This window comes from Oncorhynchus kisutch, linkage group LG3 (genome assembly GCF_002021735.2).
Source record: "Oncorhynchus kisutch isolate 150728-3 linkage group LG3, Okis_V2, whole genome shotgun sequence".
In the NCBI taxonomy this organism is placed as follows: Eukaryota; Metazoa; Chordata; class Actinopteri; order Salmoniformes; family Salmonidae; genus Oncorhynchus; species Oncorhynchus kisutch.
This window is the reverse complement of record NC_034176.2, coordinates 60994140-61004348: the sequence shown is the minus strand read 5'-3', so window position 1 is coordinate 61004348 and position 10209 is coordinate 60994140. Positions and strand designations below refer to the sequence as shown.

Sequence of the window (10209 nt, the reverse complement as noted above, 5' to 3'; positions counted from 1 at the left end):
TAGCTAGTAAATAAATAATTAAACCAATTTGTGTAGTACTGAATCAAAAGGCCGGAGGTTACGACTGTTAAGAACGATATGAGGTTATGATTAATAAGTTGTTTATAGATTAAATAAGTAAAGACCTTGAGTTTAATTTGGGAGATGGTAACTACAGACAAAATGAGAAAAAAATCCAGAAAATCACATTGTAGTATTTTTTATGAATTTAATTGCAAATTATGGTGGAAAATAAGTATTTGGTCGCCTACAAACAAGCAAGATTTCTGGCTCTCACAGACCTATAACTTCTTCTTTAAGAGGCTCCTCTGTCCTCCACTTGTTACCTGTATTAATGGCACCTGTTTGAACTTGTTATCAGTATAAAAGACACCTGTCCACAACCTCAAACAGTCACACTCCAAACTCCACTATGGCCAAGACCAAAGAGATGTCAAGGACACCAGAAACAAAATTGTAGACCTGCACCAGGCTGGGAAGACTGAATCTGCAATAGGTAAGCAGCTTGGTTTGAAGAAATCAACTGTGGGAGAAATTATTAGGAAATGGAAGACATACAAGACCACTAATAATCTCCCTCGATCTGGGGCTCCACGCAAACACCCCCTCCTTCCATCAGCAAGGGCATTGAAGATGAAATGTGGCTGGGTCTTTCAGCATGACAATGATCCCAAACACACTGCCCGGGCAACGAAGGAGTGGCTTCGTAAGAAGCATTTCAAGGTCCTGGAGTGACCTAGCCAGTCTCCAGATCTCAACCCCATAGAAAATCTTTGGAGGGAGTTGAAAGTCCGTGTTGCCCAGCAACCACCCCAAAACATCACTGCTCTAGGAGGAGATCTGCATGGAGGAATGGGCCAAAATACCAGCAACAGTGTGTGAAAACCTTGTGAAGACTTACAGAAAACGTTTGACCTCTGTCATTGCCAACAAAGGGTATATAACAAAGTATTGAGATAAACTTTTGTTATTGACCAAATACTTATTTTCCACCATCATTTGCAAATAAATTCATTAAAAATCCTACAATGTGATTTTCTGGATTTTTTTTCTCATTTTGTCTGTCATAGTTGAAGTGTATCTATGATGAAAGAGAACTTGCACAATTGGTGGCTCACTAAATACTTTTTTGCCCCACTGTATTTAAAGAACCGCTTCGTGGTGCCCCAAATCCTAATGGGTTAATTGTTACATAATTTAAAATCAGGTAACAACTAAACATAGTTAGTTGATTAGATAAATAAGTCTGATTAAATGTTAATGTAAAGTCACCGCCCTGGTTCTCAATCAGGGACAGCTGTCTATAGTGTCTCTGATTGGGAATCATACTTAGGCAGCCTGTTTTGCCACCTTAGTTGTGGGTAGTGACTTGTTAGTGGCCGTATAGCCCTAGTAAGCTGTGTGGTGTTGGGTCTTGTTTTTGTTTGCGACATTCAAATGAAAAGAAATGTACGCTCACCACTCTGCAACCTTGGTCCGGTCATTCCCTGATGACATTCGTGACATTATCTGAATGCTCTAATCACATTTTGATCTATTATGTCAGTCCTTTGAATGCTCCTTGTATAAACTACACTGAATAATAATATAAACGCAACATGCAACATTCAAAGATTTTTACTGGTTACAGTTCATATAAGGAATCAGTCAATTAAATATATAAATTAGGCCCTAATCTATGGATTTCACCTGACTAAGAATACAGATAGGCATCTGGTCACAGATACCTTTAAAAAGGTAGGAGCAGGGATCTGAAAACCAGTCAGTACTGGGGTGGCCACCGTTTTCCCATGCAGTGCAACACATCTCCTTTGCATAGAGTTGATCACCATGTGCCTGTGAGTTGTCCCACTCCTCTTTAAGGCTATGTGAAGTTATGGATATTGGGCCGGAACTGTAACACGTTGTCGTACACGTTTGATCCAGAGCATCCCATACATGCTAATGGTGACATGTCTGGTGAGTATGCAGGCCATGAAAGACCTGGACATTTTTCAGCTTCTGCCTCTTACCAGATAGCAGAGTGGCGCAGCGGAAGCGTGCTGGGCCCATAACCAGAGGTCGATGGATCGAAACCATCCTCTGCTATGTTTTACATGTGGTACAAATCAGCGAAGGTAAACACAAATACAATATTTCTAAAAGCCTTTATGCAATGAAATGATACTACATACAGTTTTTGATTGATCAAATAAACTTGTTTTCAAATAATGTGTTAAAATGCTGTTTGTAAGCAAACGATACTTATATAATACTAACTATAACAATAGAATGTTGAATTAGACGACTTTATATTGCACATTCTAAAGGTAAAACTATACCACCCTCTCATAGACAATGATGAAATACAGGTCATTTTATCTGAGCAGTTCTTGAAACTTCCAGTTACAGTTACACATTGAGGAGCCTGTGTCTGTAGGCAAGATGGACTCCAGATCAACTGAGGCTCCTTTGCGTACATGTAATCACTAAAGGTTCGCCTAATATAATTCTAAAAGTATGTGTTGAGTTTGTTCATGGAAGCCAGCAGGATGGAAAGCATTGTCTTCCTCGCAGTTGGAAACGGACGTGATTATTCCATCCATGGGGAGCATTTGGTCCATGCGGCTGTTCGCGAAAGATTAATAGCAAATATCCTAAAGTCAACTAAATAAATTAGACAGCTAACAAGACACCTTAAGAAATAATCGAGACAATAAGATTTAATAGGGGGGCCGAAATAGCTCAGTTGGGAGAGCGTTAGACTGAAGATCTAAGGTCCCTGGTTCGATCCCGGTTTCGGCAAGTAGTTCATTTTGCGAGACTTCTAATTTGGCCTGGAAATGGAGGGCTGCTGGTTGGAAACACAGGTTCAAAGGGAACATTTAGTTAGGAGATTATGGGTTGGACAAAACCCTAAACTCTCCTCAACTCCTCCATCCTTTCTCCGTGACCCAACCTATACTCAGAGCATTTCATATTATTCTGTATGTATATCAAAGATACTCCATTTAATATGATATGTTACATTTCATATTGTATGTATTATTTAGGAATGTCCATCATCCATTTCATATGATATGAATTACAATTTGTATGATGTTAAGAATTTCCAAAATGTACAATACATTACAAATTGGCAAAATGTACAATAGGTTAAGATTTTGCTAAACGTATGATATGCTACGAATTCCAATATGACTTTCACATCTGACTCAATTTGTTTTAATGACATACACATTTATTTTGGGATCCAACACTGTAAACGTAATTTAACTTTTTCAAAAGAAGGCGAGAGAGGACACAGAAGAGAGGACGCAGGACTTGAGCAAATCTAATTGAGAAAAGGCCAACAGAGGAGTGGCCTTCCCGACTCGATAGCCTTCTCTCAGAGAGGAAGCACAAGAGTATCCTACCTGAGTACTTCGCAGAAGAGTTTTGAGATCCGCTACACCCCCTTTGAATCAGCTGTTTTTTTACTGGTCAGAGAAAAGCACGCAAATATTTAAAAACAATATGCTACATATCCTTTTATCGATAAAATGTCTAGCACAACTAGCTACTGTACATGTATTTGTACTACTTTACACATTTAATTTGTGATTCATCCCTTGTAGCCTAAATGTCATTTGCATAATGATGCTTGAGTGAAGGAGTCTCATTTCATTCAAGCACATTTGTTTCCACATTTCCTGCTCTCCTTGACAGATGATCGGAATAGTTTGTCACATTATCATCAAAATAATCTGTCAGCCCCAATATTTCCATACTAGGCTGAAATCATTGTGTGATTTTATATTAGGCCTTTGTTTTGTCACACCCAGCTAGCTAAAATGAGATACTTTGAAATTACTTCACCAACGCTACAGCTAGCTAGCTGTTGAATACACATGCACTTACTTATGCTTTTGTGTGTGTGTGTTCTAATGTGCTGAGCAAGTTGAGATGTTAGCTAAAGGTTAAACACTATTAATTTAATGTTCCAACTAAACATCCGATCTGCTCACTGTGATTAAATGTTACATGTTATAGTCATAATTACAAATAGCAGATATGAAGCGGCCCACCTTCAAAAAGTTGCCAGATGGGAGCCTTGTCCTGAAAGACACCAGCCTTTATCCGTTGTATGTGCCCTCAACACCTGTGCCCTGCTGGGCCTCTGTCCGAGCCCTCGACGCCTGTGTCCGGCTGGGCGTCTGTCTGCAGACTGGTCTCATAGACCAGACGTAACATGGTAACCATAACTCAGGGACACTCAAATGAGTATGTTATATTGAGTATGGTTACATAGACATAAGGTTAAGAACTTCTACCAACCCAAAGGTTGCGTGTTTGAATCTCATCACGGACGTAACTTCTAACTACTCATCACGTAACTTCTTACTACTTTTTAGCTACTTACCCTAAACACTAAGCTAGTCCTTTAATCTAACCCTTACCATAAACCTTCAACCTAACTCCTAACCTTAACCCTAACCTTTATTCCTAACCCCTAGCTAATGTTAGCCAGCTAGCTAACATTTGTAACTTTTGTATGATTGTAATTCGTAACATATCATTTGAAATGGATGACATGCATCCAAAAAACAATACCAAATAGATGTATCAGATTTACGTACAGAATAATATGAAATGCTCTGAGACCATGTTGCTGTCTTTGATCTCCACATGTGTGCCCGGTTGGGCTTCTGTCCATCCTCCATGACTATGCTCAGCTGTCCCTCAGTCAGCCCCCAGTCCTCCTTATGGGCTGGGCAATCTGATGGAGCCAGCGATCAGTACCTCCCCATTTTCAGTTCATTATATATCATTGTAATTATTTGTGTTCAATTTGTTTGTCCCTCTGTGGTGTTTATTTAACTGTATTACTATTTTTGAAGCTTATACAGCATAATTTTTCATGTATTTATTACTCAACAGTATTCTCTCCTTCTTCTTAATTCACTCACAAAAGCCCTTATCTGTCACGCCCTGACCTTAGAGAGCCGTTTTATTTCTCTATGTGGTTAGGTCAGGGTGTGATTTGTGGTGGGCATTCTATGTTTTCTGTTTGTATGTTTTGGCCGGGTATGGTTCTCAATCAGGGACAGCTGTCTATAGTTGTCTCTGATTGGGAATCATACTTAGGCAGCCTGTTTTGCCACCTTAGTTGTGGGTAGGTTGACTTTGTTAGTGGCCTGTATAGCCCTAGTAAGCTGTGTGGTGTTGGGTCTTGTTTTTGTTTGCGACATTCAAAATGAAAAGAAATGTACGCTCACCACTCTGCACCTTGGTCCGGTCATTTCCCTGATGACATTCGTGACATTATCTGAATGCTCTAATCACATTTTGATCTATTAATGTCAGTCTTTGAATGCTCCGTTGTATAAACTATACTGAATAATAATATAAACGCAACATGCAACAATTTCAAAGATTTTACTGAGTTACAGTTCATATAAGGAAATCAGTCAATTTAAATAATAAATTAGGCCCTAATCTATGGATTTCACATGACTAAGAATACAGATATGCATCTGGTCACAGATACCTTTAAAAAAAGGTAGGAGCATGGATCTGAAAACCAGTCAGTATCTGGGGTGGCCACCGTTTGCCTCATGCAGTGCGACACATCTCCTTTGCATAGAGTTGATCAGCCATGTGGCCTGTGGAATGTTGTCCCACTCCTCTTTAATGGCTGTGTGAAGTTACTGGATATTGGCCGGAACTGTAACACGTTGTCGTACACGTTGATCCAGAGCATCCCATACATGCTAAATGGTGACATGTCTGGTGAGTATGCAGGCCATGAAAGACCCTGGACTATTTTCAGCTTCCGCCTCTTACCAGATAGCAGAGTGGCGCAGCGGAAGCGTGCTGGGCCCATAACCCAGAGGTCGATGGATCGAAACCATCCTCTGCTATGTTTTACATGTGGACAAATCAGCGAAGGTAAAACACAAATTAAAAATATTTCTAAAAGCCTTTATGCAATAGAAATGATACCTACATACAGTTTTGATTTGATCAAATGAAACTTTGTTTTCAAATAATGTGTTAAAATGCTGTTTGTAAGCAATACGATAACTTATATAATACATAAACTATAACTAATAGAATGGTTGAATTAGACGACTTTAATATTGCATCATTCTGAAAGGTAAACACTACCACCCTCTCATAGACAATGGATGAAATAACAGGTCATTTTATCTGAGCAGTTCTTGAACTTCCATTACACATTGAGAGCCTGTGTCTGTTAGCAAGATGACTCCAGATCAACTGAGGCTCCTTTTCGTACATGTAATCACTAAAAGGTTCGCCTAATATAATTCTAAAAGTATGTGTGAGTTTGTCATGGAACCAGCAGGTGGAAGCATTGTCTTCTAGCAGTTTGGAAAAGGACGTGATTATTCCATCCATGTGGGAGCATTTGTCATGCGCTGTTCGAGAAAGATTAATAGAAAATATCCTAAAGTCAACTAAATAAATTAGACAGCTAACAAGACACCTTAGAAAATAATGAGCAATAATATTTTAATAGGGTGGCCGAAATAGCTCAGTTGGGAGAGCGTTAGACTGAAGATCTAAAGGTCCCTGGTTCGATCCCGGGTTTCGGCAAGTGTTCATTTTGCGAGACTTCTAAATTTGGCCTGGAAATGGAGGGCTGCTGGTTGGAAACACAGGTTCAAAGGGAACATTTAGTTAGGAGATTATGGGTTGGACAAAACCCTAAACTCTCCTCAACTCCTCCATCCTTTCTCCGTGACCCAACCTATACTCAGAGCATTTCATATTATTCTGTATGTATATCAAAGATACTCCATTTAATATGATATGTTACATTTCATATTGTATGTATTATTTAGGAATGTCCATCATCCATTTCATATGATATGAATTACAATTTGTATGATGTTAAGAATTTCCAAAATGTACAATACATTACAAATTGGCAAAATGTACAATAGGTTAAGATTTTGCTAAACGTATGATATGCTACGAATTCCAATATGTACTTTCACATCTGACTCAATTTGTTTTAATGACATACACATTTATTTTGGGATCCAACACTGTAAACGTAATTTTAACTTTTTCAAAAGAAGGCGAGAGAGGACACAGAAGAGAGGACGCAGGACTTGAGCAAATCTAATTGAGAAAAGGCCAACAGAGGAGTGGCCTTCCCGACTCGATAGCCTTCTCTCAGAGAGGAAGCACAAGAGTATCCTACCTGAGTACTTCGCAGAAGAGTTTTGAGATCCGCTACACCCCCTTTGAATCAGCTGTTTTTTTACTGGTCAGAGAAAAGCACGCAAATATTTAAAAACAATATGCTACATATCCTTTTATCGATAAAATGTCTAGCACAACTAGCTACTGTACATGTATTTGTACTACTTTACACATTTAATTTGTGATTCATCCCTTGTAGCCTAAATGTCATTTGCATAATGATGCTTGAGTGAAGGAGTCTCATTTCATTCAAGCACATTTGTTTCCACATTTCCTGCTCTCCTTGACAGATGATCGGAATAGTTTGTCACATTATCATCAAAATAATCTGTCAGCCCCAATATTTCCATACTAGGCTGAAATCATTGTGTGATTTTATATTAGGCCTTTGTTTTGTCACACCCAGCTAGCTAAAATGAGATACTTTGAAATTACTTCACCAACGCTACAGCTAGCTAGCTGTTGAATACACATGCACTTACTTATGCTTTTGTGTGTGTGTGTTCTAATGTGCTGAGCAAGTTGAGATGTTAGCTAAAGGTTAAACACGATTAATTTAATGTTCCAACTAAACATCCGATCTGCTCACTGTGATTAAATGTTACATGTTATAGTCATAATTACAAATAGCAGATATGAAGTGGCCCACCTTCAAAAAGTTGCCAGATGGGAGCCTTGTCCTGAAAGACACCAGCCTTTATCCGTTGTATGTGCCCTCAACACCTGTGCCCTGCTGGGCCTCTGTCCGAGCCCTCGACGCCTGTGTCCGGCTGGGCGTCTGTCTGCAGACTGGTCTCATAGACCAGACGTAACATGGTAACCATAACTCAGGGACACTCAAATGAGTATGTTATATTGAGTATGGTTACATAGACATAAGGTTAAGAACTTCTACCAACCCAAAGGTTGCGTGTTTGAATCTCATCACGGACGTAACTTCTAACTACTCATCACGTAACTTCTTACTACTTTTTAGCTACTTACCCTAAACCTAAGCTAGCCCTTTAATCTAACCCTTACCATAAACCTTCAACCTAACTCCTAACCTTAACCCTAACCTTTATTCCTAACCCCTAGCTAATGTTAGCCAGCTAGCTAACATTTGTAACTTTTGTATGATTGTAATTCGTAACATTTCATTGGAAATGGATGATATGCATCCAAAAAACAATACCAAATAGATGTATCAGATTTACGTACAGAATAATATGAAATGCTCTGAGACCATGTTGCTGCCTGTGATCTCCACATGTGTGCCCGGTTGGGCTTCTGTCCATCCTCCATGACAATGCTCAGCTGTCCCTCAGTCAGCCCCCAGTCCTCCTTATGGGCTGGGCAATCTGATGGAGCCAGCGATCAGTACCTCCCCATTTTCAGTTCATTATATATCATTGTAATTATTTGTGTTCAATTTGTTTGTCCCTCTGTGGTGTTTATTTAACTGTATTACTATTTTTGAAGCTTATACAGCATCATTTTTCATGTATTTATTACTCAACAGTATTCTCTCCTTCTTCTTAATTCACTCACAAAAGCCCTTATCTGTCACACCCTGACCTTAGAGAGCCGTTTTATTTCTCTATGTGGTTAGGTCAGGGTGTGATTTGTGGTGGGCATTCTATGTTTTCTGTTTGTATGTTTTGGCCGGGTATGGTTCTCAATCAGGGACAGCTGTCTATAGTTGTCTCTGATTGGGAATCATACTTAGGCAGCCTGTTTTGCCACCTTAGTTGTGGGTAGTTGACTTTGTTAGTGGCCTGTATAGCCCTAGTAAGCTGTGTGGTGTTGGGTCTTGTTTTTGTTTGCGACATTCAAAATGAAAAGAAATGTACGCTCACCACTCTGCACCTTGGTCCGGTCATTTCCCTGATGACATTCGTGACATTATCTGAATGCTCTAATCACATTTTGATCTATTAATGTCAGTCTTTGAATGCTCCATTGTATAAACTACACTGAATAATAATATAAACGCAACATGCAACAATTTCAAAGATTTTACTGAGTTACAGTTCATATAAGGAAATCAGTCAATTTAAATATATAAATTAGGCCCTAATCTATGGATTTCACATGACTAAGAATACAGATATGCATCTGGTCACAGATACCTTTAAAAAAAGGTAGGAGCATGGATCTGAAAACCAGTCAGTATCTGGGGTGGCCACCGTTTGCCTCATGCAGTGCGACACATCTCCTTTGCATAGAGTTGATCAGCCATGTGGCCTGTGGAATGTTGTCCCACTCCTCTTTAATGGCTGTGTGAAGTTACTGGATATTGGCCGGAACTGTAACACGTTGTCGTACACGTTGATCCAGAGCATCCCATACATGCTAAATGGTGACATGTCTGGTGAGTATGCAGGCCATGAAAGACCTGGACAATTTTCAGCTTCTGCCTCTTACCAGATAGCAGAGTGGCGCAGCGGAAGCGTGCTGGGCCCATAACCCAGAGGTCGATGGATCGAAACCATCCTCTGCTATGTTTTACATGTGTACAAATCAGCGAAGGTAAAACACAAATTACAAATATTTCTAAAAGCCTTTATGCAATAGAAATGATACCTACATACAGTTTTGATTTGATCAAATGAAACTTTGTTTTCAAATAATGTGTTAAAATGCTGTTTGTAAGCAATACGATAACTTATATAATACATAAACTATAACTAATAGAATGGTTGAATTAGACGACTTTAATATTGCATCATTCTGAAAGGTAAACACTACCACCCTCTCATAGACAATGGATGAAATAACAGGTCATTTTATCTGAGCAGTTCTTGAACTTCCATTACACATTGAGAGCCTGTGTCTGTTAGCAAGATGACTCCAGATCAACTGAGGCTCCTTTTCGTACATGTAATCACTAAAAGGTTCGCCTAATATAATTCTAAAAGTATGTGTGAGTTTGTCATGGAACCAGCAGGTGAAGCATTGTCTTCTAGCAGTTTGGAAAAGGACGTGATTATTCCATCCATGTGGGAGCATTTGTCATGCGCTGTTCGAGAAAGA

General features: G+C 39.3%; 1 non-coding gene across 1 annotated transcript; it reads left to right on the top strand.

The window, feature by feature from the left end:
• The first annotated feature begins 6506 nt into the window (after nucleotides 1–6506).
• On the top strand, nucleotides 6507–6579 carry trnaf-gaa (transfer RNA phenylalanine (anticodon GAA)). Its single transcript has one exon. It is a non-coding gene; the product is annotated as a tRNA-Phe (tRNA).
• Nucleotides 6580–10209: the final 3630 nt, after the last annotated feature.